Source organism: Hevea brasiliensis, chromosome 4 (assembly GCF_030052815.1).
Source record: "Hevea brasiliensis isolate MT/VB/25A 57/8 chromosome 4, ASM3005281v1, whole genome shotgun sequence".
NCBI classification, from domain to species: domain Eukaryota; kingdom Viridiplantae; phylum Streptophyta; class Magnoliopsida; order Malpighiales; family Euphorbiaceae; genus Hevea; species Hevea brasiliensis.
Genome location: NC_079496.1, coordinates 14,372,232 through 14,391,318, shown reverse-complemented (window position 1 = coordinate 14,391,318; position 19,087 = coordinate 14,372,232). Strand labels below are relative to the sequence as shown.

Genomic DNA, 19,087 nt, shown 5'->3' with positions numbered 1-19,087 from the left:
GAGATTTGGATTGAATATGAGATGGCCTAGGAGAGACGAAAGAACGTGTGAGTATGCAAAAGAAATCATATATTGAATTGCCAGTTTCTTTGATGTAAATGTTCTAGACTGTACGGTAAAAGAGGAACGACTTGACAGTTGACATTGAAATAACTACAGCGGCTGCACTGTAATGGAAATCACAGGAAAACTTAATGAACCAAATATCACATTCAGGGACAGGATATTTTTGAAGGATGTCTACATACTCCCTGCAAAAGACCCACTTTCCAACAGACCGAAAATGGCCAAAGAAAAATTAGCAAGAAACAGAGAGGCTTCCGTTAACAGAAATAGGTTAGAAATCTAAAAAAATCCATGTCAACAGTAGAAATATCGAAGAGGAAACACTAACCTCTCCAGGAGACTGTTCCTTCATTTTTGGTTCCCACAGCACAATTTCATTGTCAACACTCTGCTGTTGTCTAGTGCAACACAAAATCACTGATATAAGCATAGACAATTCTAGAAAATCTAGTTACGAAAGACGTCTGCATCAAGGATGTCTGGATATATTTCTCAGAATTATGACTTTTAGTTAAGCTTCCCCTACATAATGGATCATGTTGTCACTGATAAAAACAGTCGTCTTACTTGCATTCAGCTTCTAAATTAAGCAATCAAATAAATGATGGCCTTTTTGGAAAATTAAGGTATCATCAGGTTAAATTATTTTCAGCTTAGGTCCTGAAGTCTTTGCAGCAGCCAGCATAAATTCATCATCTTAAAGTTGAAGCGAGCATACAACTGGAACAAACACCTATTGTGGTACCAATTTAGAAGACTTTATACATATTGAAAAAAAAAAGTAACTTTATAGGCAATGGCAGGCTAACTCAAGTGCATCAGAAAGGCCATGCAGCCATATGTTATGTCAAATATTTAAAAAAAAAAAAAAATTATCTTAAGAAAAATTTACCTTTGATAGGATAAAGTCACCAAGCCCCTGATTACAATCAACATAGTTTGAATGAACTGAAGCTATGAACACCTGCAAAGGAAAAAAATAAAAAATAACCCCATATATTATGAGAAAAACATGTTAATATTGTATACTGAAAAAAGGGAGAAAATGCTACTCACAGGACATTGTACATATTTTGTTGGGAACTTTGAAGGGAGATCTGTTCATGTGAATGACTTCTCTACATATGTCCAAAACTCTGTAGAAAGGTTAAAAACATGACAAAGGAATATAATAAACAAATAAGTAAAATGATGATTAGTTGATTATGTCATGAGATAAGATTCACATTTTTCCAGCCTGCAGGACCATTTAACCAAACGTTCCTTTCCTATTGCTGGGAAAACTTTGAACCAATTCCTACATTTTGCATTTCTTCCCATTTCAGTTTTTCTTCTCATAACTTGCACAGTATATAGTACCATCTGTTGGTCAAATTGGACAGTATGTCTTCCTATTGTGAAAACACTGCTTAAATCAGCTAGAAAAACAAGATACGATACCTTGTGTATCTTCTCATTGCTGGCATCAATGACGCGGATGATACCATTAATTCCTCCAGCTACAACAAATGTAGTTCCATCAATGTTGCATGCCCAGCTCACAGTGTAAAAAGACTCATCCTTCTGATCTACAAAACACATGGAAATTCCAAACCTTTTTTTTAAGGAAATTTGCATATATTTACCATAGGAAACAACCTGCAGACAAGCACAGAAATAATATCAACAAAAAAAAGAAGAAAAAAACAACCCCACATTAATTTGTGTCTTTTCTTACATCTTCATCAACGTATGATTGCAAAACCGCTATAAACAGTCACCTGCAGGAAGTAAAAAATACGATTTTTTATCATCAGGCGAGAGAGAGAGAGAGAGAGAGAGAGAGAGAGAGAGAGAGAGAGAGAGGAAAATAGAAACGAATAAACAAGTCCACTTTCATCACCATGGTACAAATGCATCACCAGCACATACTCAGAAAAATTCCATCAAGAAAAGAGGATTTTGAACAGCCAAAAAGCCTTTTGTTTTGGAGGTTTGTACTTCATTTTATAACAATGCAAGGCTACAAAATTAAGCTAAGATGAACCAAATCAATCTTGAAAACAAGGTAAAGATTCTACCTAACAATATTAATCAGCAAAACTGTAATTAATAATCAAAGTAAGAATAAATAAAGAAAAGGGTCTGTTTGCTAGTGGAGAAAACAACATTAGAAAGGAAAGGAAAGGAAAAAAAGAGAGATACAGACCCGGTTGCCGCCAAAGGTGGCGAAGACGTTAGTCGATGAAGTTGAAAACAACAGCGTAGAGAGGACGCTTGCCCTTCTTGTTGCAGACTGAAGTGGTGTGACGTATTGCGGCAAGGAGAGAAGTAACATCCCCAACATTTGAAGAATTTTGATTGTCTAAAGCGGTTAAGACGCTGGAGGAAAGAGAGCGAGTCGTTATACTGAGTTGGAACAGTTATTGAGTTTTTACTCTGTTATATTCAATTGCATATAAATAATTGTATTTCTGTAATTATAGTTCATGGAATGAGACAATGATAGTTTATTCTCTCTAATTTCTTATTTTTGCTTCTCTCCCTTTATTTCTCTTCTTCTACAAATTCTAAAACTCTGGTTCATAACAGTGGTATTAGAGCTCGATCTTGGCCATAGCTATGGCAGATGGTACATGTGGACAAGAATGGCGATGGGAATTTCTTTCCTTGATGCGAGAAATGGAAGATCAAATTGAGAAAAAGCAAACTGAGCTTCGAAAAGAAAATGAATTGAGTACTCAACAGGCGATTGAGGAATTGAAGTCATTGATGGCTTGAATAAGTCTTCAGTATAATGAATTGGCTACCAGTAGGGGTCATGTTGGTACTTCACAAGCGGGGGAATTTTACAACAGTAGCTATAATCATTCTTGGTCCAAGTTTCCTAAACTGGACTTTCCTCACTTTAGTGGCGATGATCTTGAATCTTGGCTGATCAAAGTTGAATACTATTTTGAAGTAACAAATACCCCGATGGAGAATAGGGTTAAAATAGCGGCAATGCATTTAGATGGAAAGGCAGTGCAGTGGCATCAAGGGTATGTAAGGGTTAAAGGTACAGAGGCTTATGGTAGATGGGATGAATATGTACAGGGGATGAAGGCAAGATTTGGGATTCAGGTTTTTGATGACCCGTTAGCTGATTTAAAAAATCTGAAGCAAACAGGCACTCTACAAGATTATTTGGATGCCTTTGATGCTCTGTATCCTAAGGCAGGGATTAGGGAAGATCAAGCCCTAAGTTTCTTCCTTTCGGGTTTGGTGGATGAATTACAAATGCCGGTACGTACATTTAAACCAAAATCACTTTTTGAGACTTATTCTCTAGCACGCCTTCAAGAAATCACGGTGGCTGCATTACAAAACAAGCCTAAGTATGTTGGGAAGGCATCAAACACTACGGCATCCGTGAGTTCATTTTCCCCTACATCATCTGTGGGTTCAATCACTAGAGGTAACAATGCCAAAGACCAAACTAGAATTTTACCTTTACCAAGTAATGCATCTAAGTTGCCTATGGGAATTTCCAAGTTGCCAAATAATTTGACTAGTAAACAATTCAATGAGAAAAGAGAAAAGGGTCTTTGCTTTTGGTGTGATGAGAAGTTTTTGCCAGGCCATAAATGCAAGAAATGTCAAGCCTTTGTAATGCAAATTATTATCAATGAAGGGGAAGATGGTGAGGAAATAGAAGAAATAGAAGTTAGTGAGGAACTGCAATTGTCTCTTAGTGCCTTAAAAGGGACACAAGGGGTGCAAACTATGTGCATTCATGGGTGTATTGGGAAATTACAGTTACAAGTATTGGTTGATACCGGAAGTACCCATAATTTTTTAGGGGTGCATGTTGCTAAGAAATTGCGATGTGATGTAGAACCAGTAAGTGGTATCTTGGTTGAAGTAGCTAATGGGCAAAATATGCAATGCCATGCTAAGTGTATGTCTTTCAAATGGCAGATGCAAAATCATCATTTTAACATTGAGGTTTTTATCTTACCTCTTGACAATTATGACTTGATTCTTGGAGCACAGTGGCTAGAAACTCTTGGTGAGATTAAATGGAATTTTAATACATTGGCAATGAAGCTTCAACTTGGGCATAGAACTTGTGTCCTACGAGGGGAGCGCTTTGGCAGGTTGCAATTAATTAATGATAAAAAGTTGCATGTTCTCATGCATAAACAACATCAATTAGCATCTATGCAATCGGTTATGGCTCAACCTATCTCTTTATTTACCACTGATGTTGTTTCTTTGGATTCTTGGCCTGAGCTTTATCAACTTTTATCTGAGTATGAAGATGTTTTTGCAGAGCCAAAAGGGTTACCACCAAGGTGAAATCATGATCATAAGATTCCTCTTCAAATAAGGGCTTCTCCAGTTAATATCAGACCATATAAGTATGCCGCTTTTCAAAAAGATGCTATTGAACAGATGGTAAGAGAAATGTTAGAGGCAGAGGTCATTCGGCATAGTACAAGTCCTTATTTAAGCCCAGTTGTTTTGGTTAAAAAGAAGGACCGAACTTGGTGGATGTGTATAGATTACCGTAAACTTAACTCTTTCACTATTAAAGATAAGTTTCCTATTCCTGTGGTGGAAGAATTGTTAGACGAATTAGGAGGTGCTGAGTTCTTCTCTAAATTAGATTTGCATTCTGGATATTGGCAAATACGGATGGATGATGATGATATTCACAAGACTGCCTTTCGGACACATGAAGGGCATTATGAATTTATTGTTATGCCATTCGGGTTAACAAATACGCCTTCTACTTTTCAAGCATTGATGAATGATGTGTTCTGATCTTATTTATGAAAGTTTGTCCTTGTTTTTTTTTTTATGATATACTAGTGCATAGCAAGTCACGAGAAGAGCATGTCACTCACCTCCGAGTAGTGTTACAGTTGTTGCGTGAAATCCAGCTGCTAGCAAAACACAGTAAATGCTCTTTTGGTTGTCAAAAAGTTGAGTATTTAGGCCATTTCATATCTAAGCATGGAGTGCAAACTGATCCAGCAAAAGTTGCAGCTGTGGAAGGGTGGCCTATTCCTCAAACACTCAAACAACTTTGAGGGTTCTTAGGACTTATGGGTTACTATTGTAGGTTCATTAAAATTATGGGCAGATTACTCGTCCTTTGACTAATCTCCTTAAGAAGGATTCTTTCTCTTGGACACCTCAAGCTCATAGTGCCTTTGATGAATTAAAACGAGCTATGATAACAGCCCCTGTTTTGGCTTTGCCAAGTTATGGCAAGGTGTTTATGGTGGAAAAAGATGCATCGAGGGGAGGTATTGGTGCTGTTCTTATTCAAGGCAGTCATCCTATCCCATACATTAGTAAGGCCTTATCACCATGAAATCAGCAACTCTCAGTTTATGACAGAGAAATGTTAGCTATCCTATTTGCTATTAAAAAATGGGAAGCTTATCTTCTTCCCAATCACTTCATCATTCAGACAGATCATTAGCCCTTGAAGTATCTTCTTAAAAAAGGCAAAGAAAATATTGTGACTGATACCTTATCTAGAGTTTCAATGGAGTGTTTACAATCTTTACAAGTAATGGTGGTTCTTACTAAGTTATTACATGATATTCAGAATTCTTGGGCCACAGATCTTGCAATGCAGCAGTTAATACAAGAAATTCAAACTGATCCCTTAACTCATCCTCACTATACGTATCATTTAAATCAATTGAGACGCAATGGGAAATTGGTTGCTGGGAATGATAATGTTCTTAAAGATAAGTTATTACAGTTGTTCCATGCTTCAGCTACAACCAGACATTCGGGTGCTAATGTTACCGTGAGGCGTCTCTTTTTCGTTGTTTATTAGCCAGGACTATGGAGGTTCGTATGCAACTTTGTGCGTGAATGTTTTGTTTGCCAACGTTATAAATATGAAGCAGTTGCTTCTCCAGGATTGTTGCAACCATTGCTGTTACCTACGGGCATCTTTATGGATCTTACAATGGATTTTATTGATGGATTGCCTAGCTCTAAAGGCAATACTGTTATTTTCGTAGTAGTTGACCATCTTACTAAATTTGCCCATTTCTTCCCTTCAGCCCATCCTTATACTGCTCATACAGTAGCCATTGTTTTTATGGAGGGTGTAACACCCCCGTTTGTATAGCCTGGTAGATCTCACTATTCTGGTGACCAGTGTCAGTCCGGACAAGTAAGGGGATTAGAGCTACATTTAAGACAACTAAATAACCTATAAATACAAATAATTAGTAATTGCCAATTAGTTAAGTATAAATAAGAAAAACAGAACATAAGAAGTTAAACGAGCCGAGAGTCACAGCGATGGGTGACCTTCTCGGGAATGACTGCGAAGTCATTTTAAACTCAAATTTCGAACCGTAAAATATGACGCCGCGGTCCTTAGGACCATTACGAACACAGTGGAAAAGAGAAAATCATGAAAAAGAACTGTTAAGCCAGTCAAATAATTAGGTCAGGGAGCCAGAAGAAATATTGAATTATTTACAAACCGGATTGAACCGGTGAGGGGCATTTTGGTCAATTGACCCCGAGAGCTGACTCCTGATCTAATTGTCAAATAAAATCAGAGAAATAAAAATTTTGGAATAGCAAATTAAATTAAAGAACCATTGAAAAATAAAGGAAAAAGAAAAAAGAAAAGAAAATTGCCTTATGACATCATATGTGTGACATCACTCATGACCTCATAATTAAATTCTAATTACTTGAAATTTTGACTAAGTCAAAAAGAAGGATAATTATACATAAAAAAAAGCTATTTTTCTATCATCTTCTCTATGTTGCCGTGAACACTCACTTCTCCCATTTCTCTCCTTAAGTTCCTCCATGAGAGCTTAAATTTAAGCTTTCAAAACCCTAAATTTCACCATAAATTTCCTAGTTCCTCAAGCTAAACCTTGATTTTGAGTATTGAAAAGAAGTGTAGAAGAAAGAAATTAGAGAAAATTTGGGGAATTAAGAAGATTGGAAAGCTCAAGTGAGGTAAGAATTTAAATTGAAATTTTTAGTTGAAAACATATATTTTGAGTTAATTTAACTTAGATTTTAACTTAAATTCAAAAGAAAATAATTGTGAAGGACAAAGTTGAATTTTAGCCAACTAGGGTTTTGATGTATGTATGCATGAATTTGGTGGATTTGAAAGTGTATGTGAGCTTAATTGTGTTGAATAATTATGATTAAATGCATTAAATGTGGTTAAATGCAATAAGTTAGTAAGTTAGGGTTTTGGGACACTTAGGGTTAGAGACAAAAATGTGAGAAACTTGTAAATGGTGTCTTTGACCTAATGTGAAGTGAGAAATGGTTTTTTATGACCTAATTAAGTGTGTTAGAAGTGTTTGAATCAAAGCCAAATTCGGATTGAGTATGGTCATGCTGCTGGCAGGATGACCAAATTTCCTTTGAGGGACCAAAAATGAAATTTTATAAGTCTAATTGGTATGAGACCAATTGGAAATGAAAATAGACACTAAATGAAACAAATTTCATTTAGGAAGCATGCCCAAAAAGTGACCAAAACCTAGTGAACAAATTGACCAAAATTAGAAAATTGTTGGCTGCCATGTTAAAACTGACCAAATGAACAGTATTCATTCATTTGGTCATAACTTGAGCTAGGCAGGTCTAAATGACCTGAAAATTTACCAGTGGTTAGATGAGATATAGACCTAAAACTTTCATGAAGAACACAAATCCAAATTATGCCATTAACCAAGTCATTTGGCCACCCCAATTTGGTGACCCAAAACTGCCAGCACCAAAAATTGCCCAGAATTCTGGATTGAATCCAATCCGGCAGCCATGGTTCAAATGGCCATAACTTGAGCTAAAAAACTCCAATTGGGGTGATTTAAAAAGGATAATAAACTTAAGACATTAGGAAACATTTTCTATGAAGAAAGTTTTGCCAAATTCCAACAGTAAAATGACCAATGGAACAGTGCAACTTAGGACTCCAAAACTGAAAATTGGCAATTTTACCTAAAAGATCTAAGTTTTGAGAAAACAATCAAAACCAATAAGTTTGGTGACCAAAATGTGGTATGTGGGTGAAGTTGGAATTCTCATACCTATTAAGCCTTAGAAAGTCAACAAATTGACTTGAATAGTGTAGTGAATAGTAACCCTGAAACACAAAATTTAAAGAACGTCGAGTTTAACAGATATAAACTAGATAAAAGTGAATTTGAATTTATTTTTGGATTTATGCTAAGTTATAGTACTGAAACACAGTGAAACTGTGTGTTTCAGCTGAAAAAGATTTGGAAGGTCTGAGAGACTGAGTCAAGGCCTAGAGGCGACTCACGTTAGGTTTGTGTACAATAAACCTTAATTGAGCATTTTGTCATTGAAAAATTGATTTAGTATAATTTATGAAAAATTGATGTTAATCATGAATTGTGTTTCCACCTTGTGAATGAAATTATGACTTTGGAAATTTATCGAATTTCTCATGAATTATTTGAATAAAATGTTTGAAATAGATTTTTGATTCACACTTAGCATGACAGTGCCTTATTACTCCTCCTCCATTCATGGGGTGAGATCGATTATTTTTCCTCCCCCTCTGGTTTACCAGTTGAGGTTGTAGATCGGATGAATACTCATTAGCTAGCTAGCCACCTCCCTCATTGAATTCGATTAGTGAGGTTGTAGATTGCTTTGTCGTGGTGTACAACACGACATTGATCGAAAATTTTGTGTCATTGCTTAAGTTGTGTATGATTTGGCAACACTTTGTTTACTAAATTATTTGATCAAATTATGTTATTATGAGTTTTGATAATTTGTGAAATGTGATTGAGAAATATTTAAATTATGTTTTGTCCATGAATGATTTATGTATTGTATTTTAAATTTTTATTGTGCACCACTGAGTATTTTTATACTCAACGATAGCTTGTTTTGCTATCACATATAAGAGCAAGGAGAAGGCAGCAGAGTGAGCTGCTACTGATATTGAGGACTACACTGATATTTTTGTACGGGTATTATTTTATACCCTTGTAGTTATTTTGATATAAATATTGCTATGTTTTATGTATCAATGTAAAGTTGAGCAGTTGTATAATAAATTGTAATAATATTATTTTTGGAACTTCTTTTTGTAAATTAAGGTTTGTATTTGTGAATTTCACACTTTATGCACTGTGAATGAAGTTATGAATTATTTTGAGATGATAAACCTTGATTGGATGTGGAATTATTTTGAAGTGGATTGAATTGAGTTGACTTGAGATTATTTGAAGGTTGGGAGTTGTGGAAAATTTATTGGAAGTGTTTTTCACAGGTTTTTGAATAACTATTTTCTCAAAATATAGACGAAACTTTGTCAAAATTTTTATAAAATTTGCGAAAAAATTAAAATGGACAAAAATTTTTACTAGTATTTAAACTTGGAATAAATGATTTTAATTCCTATCAAAATGCTCACCACTTCCAAAATGTAAGAAAATTGTTTTAAAATCCCTTGTAGGGTACTTAATGAGTTATCAGTAGGTGAAGTTCGGTAGTTCGTTAGGTAGTCTACGGGATCATGTTATGTCTTACAGAGGGGTAAGGTGTGACATATTTTAGTGGTATCAGAGCATGGTTTTCTAATAAATTTTAACTATGTGTATGAATATTTCTTTGATAAGTACAACTGCTCAAGTGTCTTTAATTGATACATATGACACATTTACATCATGAATATGCACTAACGGAGGTCAACCTCCTTGTGTTTGATCTCAGGAAGTAGAAATTTTGGGAAAATAGAATGAAAGAAGGAGATCATTCCGTGGAACAATCTGTTGAGGCTGAGGTTCAAAGGGAAGCCCCAGCACTTCAGAACGTGAGTGGGTCAGCCACTCCAACTCCTACTCCAGCACCGCAGTTTCCTGCTCGGCTTGCACAGCAGATGGCTGCGTTTTTCCAGTAAATGGCAGGAAATGTGCTACCCCAAGCTCAGATGCAAGCACCTGTAGCACAACCACAGCCCTCAGCTCGGCAATATGAAAAATTGATGAAATTTGGGGCCACCGAGTTTAAAGGCACTGTGGATCCACTGGAGGCGGAACAGTGGTTAGAAAGAATGGAATAGGTTTTTAGAAAGCTGCAGTGTGCGGAAGAGCTAAAGTTCGAGTATTCTGTTTCCTTGTTGCAAGGGGATGCATATGCATGGTGGAAGACCATTCCTCACAGCCTGGTAGAACCTCCAGTCCTTACTTGGTCAGACTTTTTGAGGGAGTTTCGATAGAAGTGGGTCCCCGATGCATATGTGGATATGAAGTTGCAAGAATTCTTGAGTTTGAAACAACTGGACAAACATCTGAGAGTGGTTCTGGGAAAAGGAAACAGTCTGGGGGATCTAGCTCTCGTAGATCTGGCAGAGGCAGATTCTCTGGCCAAAGACCACCCCGGTCTGGTCAGCAGACCCAGCAAGCACCTCGAGGAGCTCTATAGGTACGGCAATGTGAAACTTGTGGTAGAACACATGGTGGAGTTTGTTTCAAGGCCACTGGTGCATGTTTTAACTGTGGAGGGAGCGGACATTTCGCCTAGGATTGTACTAGTTCGCGCCGGTCTGGACCTTCTGCTACATCTGAAGGATCAGCTCAAGTCTCTACACCTAGAGGATCACAGCCAGCTAGTAGAGGTAGAGGCAGAGGTAGGGGTCCTGGTAACACTCCTGGAAGTCAAAGCACATTAACCACCAAGATATCGGTGGTGCACCAGTCAGAGTGTATACCATGCGTCAGAGGGAGGAGTTTGAAACATCAGACGTAGTAGCTGGTATTTTCTCCATCCTTGACCAAGATGTACATGTGTTATTTGATCTTGGCTCCACACATTTGTATGTTAGTGCTAGTGTGATGTGTTCTACTGCTATCCAATGTGCACCAATGGACTATGATGTGCTAGTAACTAGTCCATTAGGCTAGGAGGTCAGGGTAAATAGACTATATAGGGACTGTCCTTTGATGATCCAAGGACACACTTTTCTGTCTGATTTGATTGAAATGCCCTTCAGAGATTATGACATTATCTTGGGCATGGATTGGTTAGCCAGGCATCATGCGATGATTGATTATAGGCTGAAGACAGTCACTTTTGGTCTCCCTCAGTATGGTGATGTAGTAATACATGGGGAGAGGCAGTTACTGCCTTAAAACATCATTTCAGCTACACTGGCCAGCAGAATGATCAGAAAGGGGTGTGAAGCATATTTGGCACATGTGATAGATACCCAAGTGGGGAGTCCAGCACTAAGGGACATCCCTACGGTGTGTGACTTTCCGAATTTGTTTCCTGATGAATTACCAGAATTACCTCCAGAAAGAGAGGTGCAGTTTGAGATTGATGTTATGTCTAGTGTAGACCCAATCTCCATAACGCCATACAGAATGGCACCAGCAGAACTAAAAGAATTGAAAGTGCAGTTGCAAGAGTTACTTGACAAGGGCTTTATCCGCCCTAGTGTGTCACCTTAGGGAGCACCAGTGTTGTTTGTTAAGAAGAAGGATGACACTCTCCGGTTATGCATTGATTATTGGTAGTTGAATAAGGTGACAATAAAGAACAGATATCAATTGCCCCGTATTGATGACTTGTTTGATCAGTTGAGGTGTGCAGCTGTGTTCTCCAAAATTGACCTGAGATCAGGTTATTATCAGCTGAAAGTACAAGAGCAGAGTATTTCTAAAACTGCCTTCAAAACCCGCTATGGCCATTATGAGTTCTTGGTTATGCCATTTGGGTTAACTAATTCTCCAGCTGCTTTTATGGATCTGATGAACACTATCTTCAAACCATATCTCGACCAGTTTATTGTGGTATTCATAGATGATATATTGGTCTATTCGAGTAATGCAGAAGAGCATGATAGACATCTGCGGATTGTACTACAGATTTTGAGGAAGAAACAACTATATGCCAAATTATCGAAATATGAATTTTGGCTGAAGGAGATATCCTTTTTGGGGCACATAGTATCAGCAGAGGGTATTAAGGTAGATCCAAGTAAGATTGAAGCTGTCCTTAATTGGAAGCCACCTAGAAATATCACAGAGATTCGTAGTTTTCTGGGGTTAACTAGATACTACCATTGTTTTGTGAAAGGATTCTCCATGTTGGCATCTCCATTGACCAAGCTGCTTAGGAAAGATGTGAAATTTTAGTGGAAGGGTAAATGCCAACAGAGTTTTGATGAATTGAAGAGATGTTTGACTGAGGCTTCGGTCCTGACTTTACCTACACCGGGTAAAGAATATACAGTTTATAGTGATGCTTCTCACAATGGGTTAGGCTGTGTATTGATACAAGATCGAAATGTCATTGCCTATGCATCACGCCAGCTAAAACCACATGAGAGAAATTATCCGACACATGACTTGGAGCTTGTAGCCATTGTGTTTGCTCTTAAGATCTGGAGGTACTATTTGTATGGAGAAATGTTACATCTACACAGATCATAAGAGTTCGAAGTATTTGGGCACCCAGAAAGAGTTGAATTTGAGACAGAGGAGATGGTTAGAGTTAATAAAAGACTATGATTGTCTGATAGACTATCAGCCAGGAAAAGCGAATGTTGTAGCTGACGCCTTAAGTCGCAAAACTATGGCAAGTCTACGGGTTACTCCTTTGTCTTTGGTGCATGAGTTAAGATCGTTGCATGCCAGCTTATAGATTAATGATGATGGGCAGACAGCAGTTGCATGGCATGTACAGTCAGTATTGATTGATCAGATTAGAATGGCTACTCAGAATGATCAGAAGTATCAGAGACTGTTGGAAGAAGTCCAGCAGGTCAAGAAACCAGAATTCTCAATAAGAGATGATGGTCTATTGCTACACCAAGGCAGAATGTGTGTTCCTAATGATGTTAATTTGAGGCAGATCATTTTGAAGGAAGCACATGAGTCTCCTTTTACCATGCACCCTGGTGGTACAAAAATGTATAGAGGGCTAAAGGAGCATTACTGGTGGACGGGTATGAAAAGAGATGTGGTAGAGTTTGTTTCCAAATGCCTAACTTGTCAACAAGTAAAGGCAAAGCATCAAGTACCCACTCGGTTGTTACATCCACTACCAGTGCCAGAATGGAAATGGGAGATAATAACTATGAATTTTGTGATGGGACTTTCGAGGACACAGAAGAGTCATTATGCAGTATGGGCTATTGTTGACAGACTAACCAAGTCTGCTCATTTTCTACCAGTCCGAATGGACTACAGTTTAGACAGATTGGCCAGTTTGTACATCGATGAGATTGTGAGACTGCATGGAGTACTAGTATCCATCGTATCAGACAGAGATCCTAGGTTCACTTCTAGATTCTGGGGTAGTCTTTAGAGAGCCCTAGGAACTAGATTGAACTTTAGTACTGCATTCCACCCACAGACAGATAGCCAGTCTGAGAGAGTAATTCAGATATTAGAGGACATGCTACGGGCTTGTGTAATTGAGTTTGAGGGCAGTTGGGATATACACTTGCCTTTGATTGAGTTTGCTTATAACAACAGCTACCAATCAAGCATTGGGATGCCTCCATATGAAGCTTTGTATGGCAGAAAATGTAGAACCCCATTGTGTTGGGATGACGTGGGTGAAAGAAAGATGATTTGACCCGAAATTGTTTAGCAAACTGAAGAAAAGATCAGGGTGATCAGAGATCGACTTAAGACTGCATCAGACCATCAGAAGTCCTACATTGATTTGAAGAGAAGAAATATTGAGTATGCAGTGGGTGAGAAAGTTTTCCTCAAGGTTTCTCCTTGTAAGAGAATTATGAGATTCGGCAGAAAGGGGAAACTGAGTCCTCGCTTCATTGGGCCTTATGAGGTTCTGGAAAGAGTGGGTCCTTTGGCATATTGGTTGGCACTACCTCCAGAGTTGGAGAAGATACATAATGTCTTCCATGTGTCTATGTTGAGGAGGTATCGATCAGACCCATCCCATGTACTACCAGTGGAAGAAATTGAAATGAATCCAGACCTCACATATGAGGAAGAACCCATAAAGATTCTGGCTTATGAGGTAAAGCAGCTACGAAATAAGTAGATACCGTTAGTAAAAGTACTGTGGAACCATCATTCGGGCCAGGAGGCTACTTGGGAACGAGAGGAGGATATGAGGAGACAGCACCCATAGCTATTCTGAGATTAATACCAGGTAAAATTTCGAGACGAAATTTATTTAAGGGGGGGGGGGGAGAATTGTAACACCCTCGTTTGCATAGCCTGGTAGATCTCACTGTTCCGGTGACCGGTGTCGGTCCGGATAATTAAGGGGATTAGAACTACATCTAAGACAACTAGATAACCTATAAACACAAATAATTAGTAATTGCCAATTAGTTAAGTATAAATAAGAAAAACAGAACATAAGAAATTAAACGAGCCAAGAGTCACAGCGATTGGTGACCTTCTCGGGAACGACTGCAAAGTCATTTTAAACACAAATTTCGAACCGTAAAATGTGACACCACGGTCCTTAGGACCATTACGAATACAGTGGAAAAGAGAAATCACGAAAAAGAACTGTTAAGCCAGTCAAATAATTAGGTCAGGGAGCCAGAAGAAATATTGAATTATTTGTAAACCGGGTTGAACCGGCGAGGGGCAATTTGGTCAATTGACCCCGAGAGCTAACTCCTGACCTAATTGTCAAATAAAATCAGAGAAATGAAAATTTTGAAATAGCAAATTAAATTAAAGAACCATTGAAAAATAAAGGAAAAAGAAAAAAGAAAAGAAAATTGCCTTATGACATCATGTGTGTGATATCACACATGACCTCATAATTAAATTCTAATTACTTGAAATTTTGACTAAGTCAAAAAGAAGGATAATTATACATAAAAACAAAAAAAAAAAAGCTATTTTTCTATCATCTTCTCCATGTTGCCGTGAACACTCACTTCTCCCATTTCTCTCCCTAAGTTCCTCCATGAGAGCTTAAATTTAAGCTTTCAAAACCCTAAATTTCACCATAAATTTCCTAGTTCCTCAAGTTAAACCTTGATTTGAGTATTGAAAAGAAGTGTAGAAGAAAGAAATTAGAGAAAAATTGGGAAATTAAGAAGATTGGAAAGCTCAAGTGAGGTAAGAATTTAAATTGAAATTTTTAGTTTAAAACATATGCTTTGAGTTAATTTAACTTAGATTTTAACTTAAATTCAAAAGAAAATAATTGTGAAGGACAAAGTTGAATTTTGGCCAACTAGGGTTTTGATGTATGTATGCATGAATTTGGTAGATTTGAAAGTGTATGTGAGCTTAATTGTGTTGAATAATTATGATTAAATGCATTAAATGTGGTTAAATGCAATAAGTTAGTAAGTTAGGGTTTTGGGACACTTAGGGTTAGAGAAAAAAATGTGAGAAACTTGTAAATGGTGTCTTTGACCTAATGTAAAGTGAGAAATGGTCTTTTGTGACCTAATTAAGTGTGTTAGAAGTGTTTGAATCAAAGCCAAATTCGATTTAGTATGGTCATGCTGCTGGCAGTATGACCAATTTTCCTTTAAGGGATCAAAAATGAAATTTTACAAGTTCAATTGGTATGGGACCAATTGGGAATGAAAATAGACACTAAATGACACAATTTTCATTTAGGAAGCATGCTCAAAAAGTGACCAAAACCTAGTGAACAAATTGACCAAAGTTAGAAAATTATAGGCTGCCCTGTATAAATTGACTAAATGAACAGTGTTTGTTCATTTAGTCATAACTTGAGCTAGGCAGGTCTAAATGACCTAAAATTTTACCAGTGGTTAGATGAGATATAGACCTAAAACTTTCATGGAGAATACAAACCCAAATTATGCCATTAACCAAGTCATTTGGCCACCTCAATTTGGTGACCCAAAACTATCAGCACTAAAAATTGCCCAGAATTCTGGGTTGAATCCAATCCGGCAACCATGGTTCAAATGGCTATAACTTGAGCTAAAAAACTCCAATTGGGGTGATTCAAAAAGGAGAATAAACTTAAGACATTAGGGAACATTTTCTATGAAGAAAGTTTTGCCAAATTCTAATAATAAAATGACCAATGAAATAGTGCAACTTAGGACTCCAAAACTGAAAATTGGCAATTTTGCCTAAAAGACCTAAGTTTTGAGAAAACAACCAAAACCAATAAGTTTGGTGACCAAAATGTGGTATGTGGGTGAAGTTGGAATTCCCATACCTATTAAGCCTTAGAAAGTCAACAAATTGACTTGAATAGTGTAGTGAATAGTAACCCCAAAACACAAAATTTAAAGAACGTCGAGTTTAACAGATATAAACTAGATAAAAGTGAATTTGAATTTATTTTTGGATTTATGATAAGTTATGGTACTGAAACACTGTGAAACTGTGTGTTTCAGCTGAAAAAGACTGGGAAGGTCTGAGCGACTGAGTCAAGGCCTAGAGGCAACTCACGTCAGGTTTGTGCACAATAAACCTTAATTGAGCATTTTGTTATTGAAAAATTGATTTAGTATAATTTATGAAAAATTGATGTTAATCATGAATTGTGTTGCCACCTTGTGAATGAAATTATGACTTTGAAAATTTATCGAATTTCTCATGAATTATTTGAATAAAATGTTAGAAATGGATTTTTGATTCACACTTAGCATGACAGTGCCTTATTACTCCTCCTCCATTCATGGGGTGAGATCGATTATTTTTCCTCTCTCTCTGGTTTACCAATTGAGGTTGTAGATCGGATGAGTACTCATTAGCTAGCTAGCCACCTCCCTCATTAATTTCGATTAGTGGGATTGTAGATTGCTTTGTCGTGGTGTACAACACGGCATTGATCGAAAATTTTGTGTCATTGATTAAGTTGTGTATGTTTTGGCAATACTTTGTTTACTAAATTATTTGATCAAATTGTGTTATTATGAGTTTTGATAATTTGAGAAATGTGATTGAGAAATATTTAAATTGTGTTTTGTCCATGAATGATTTATGTATTGTATTTTAAATTTTTATTGTGCACCACTGAGTATTTTTATACTCAGCGATAGCTTGTTTTGCTGTCGCAGATAAGAGCAAGGAGAAGGCAGCAGAGTGAGCTGCTACTGATATTGAGGACTACACTGATATTTTTGTACGGGTATTGTTTTATACCCTTGTAGTTATTTTGATGTAAATATTGCTATGTTTTATGTATCAATGTAAAGTTGAGCAGTTGTATAATAAATTATAATAGTATTATTTTTGAAACTTCTTTTTGTATATTAAGGTTTGTATTTGTGAATTTCACACTTTATGCACTGTGAATGAAGTTATGAATTATTTTGAGATGATAAATCTTGATTGGATTGTGGAATTATTTTGAAGTGGATTGAATTGAGTTGATTTGAGATTATTTGAAGGTTGGGAGTTGTGGAAAATTTATTGAAAGTGTTTTTCACAGGTTTTTGGAAGAACTATTTTCTCAAAATATAGACGGAACTCTGTCAAAATTTTTATAAAATTTACGGAAAAATTAAAATGGATAAAAATTTTTACTAGTATTTAAACTTTGAATAAATAATTTTAATTCCTACCAAAATGCTCACCACTTCCAAAATGTAAGAAAATTGTTTTAAAATCCCTTGTAGGGTACTTAATGAGTTATCGGTAGGTGAAGTTCGGTAGTTCGTTAGGTAGTCTACGGGATTATATTATGCCTTACAGAGGAGTAAGGTGTGACAGAGGGTGTGTTCAAGCTACATGGCATGCCGCATACTATTACATATGATCGTGATTCCATTTTTCTTAGTCAATTTTGGAAGGAACTGTTTGCTATTCAAGGAGTGGGACTTCAATATTCCATAGCTTATCATCCCCATGTGGATGGACAAAGTGAGGTTGTTAATCGCTGTCTTGAAGCTTACCTTTGGTGTGTTGTTGGTGATTCTCCTCATCACTGGGTTGAATGGCTTTCTCTTGCTGAATTTTGGTATAATACTAGTCATCATTCCACTATTAATATGACACCATTTGAAGATCTTTACGGTGTCCAGCCACCTTTGCATGTTCCCTATGTTCTTAGTGATTCTGTTGTTGAGGCTGTGGACATACAACTTCGGAGTCGTGAATCTGCAATTGCTTTGTTAAAACATCATCTCCAGCGTGCTATGTCACGTATGCGTCAGCAAGTCGACAAACATCGAACAAATCGAGAGTTTGAAATTGGTGATATGGCTTATTTGAAGCTTCATCCCTATGTCTAGCATTCCTTGGTCTGTGGTGCTCTGAAATTGCAAGCCAAATACTATGGTACCTATCGAGTGATTGACAAAATAAGCAAGGCTGCATATCGATTGCAGCTACCATTTGATGCATTAATCCATGATGTTTTTCATGTGTCTTTGTTAAAGCCAACTCACATTTTTATTACTGCTTCTTCTGAACTTCCTCCTATGGCTCGAGAATCATCCATAATTCCTCAGGAATACTAGACTGTCGAATGGTTAAAAGGCAGAATGCTGCAGCTACACAAATTCTGGTTTATTGGCAAGATTCTTCTCCAGCCGACGCTACATGGGAATTTTCAGATGATTTTCAGCCGCATTTTCCTAACTTTTCCTTGGGGACAAGGAATCTTGGGGAGGGGAGTATTATTGCAGACTGAAGTGGTGTGACGTATTGCGGCAAGGAGAGAAGTAACATTCTCAACGTTTGAAGAATTTTGATTGTCTAAAGCGGTAAAGACGCTAAAGAAAAGAGAGGGAGTCGTTATGCTGAGTTGGAACCGTTATTGAATTTGTTGTATTTCTGTTACTATGTTATATTTAATTGCATATAAATAATTGTATTTCTGTAATTGTAGTTCATGGAATGAGATAATGATAGTTTCTTCTCTCTAATTTCTTCTTTGTGCTTCTCTCCCTTTCTTTATTTCTCTTCTTCTACAAATTCTAAAACTCTGGTTCATAACATTCCTGGAGCCTGTTGGTGACTCTGTACTCTCTCTTACTGGATGGGGCTAGCGAACCCACCACTGCTTCGCAACCTAAAGTGATTTTCGCCATTGGCCACCGAATTGCCACAGCTCA

General features: G+C 37.0%; 1 pseudogene; it reads right to left on the bottom strand.

Annotated features, from left to right (window-relative positions):
• Positions 1 to 153: 153 nt before the first annotated feature.
• Positions 154 to 19,063, bottom strand: LOC110632740 (polycomb group protein FERTILIZATION-INDEPENDENT ENDOSPERM-like; annotated as a pseudogene).
• Positions 19,064 to 19,087: the final 24 nt, after the last annotated feature.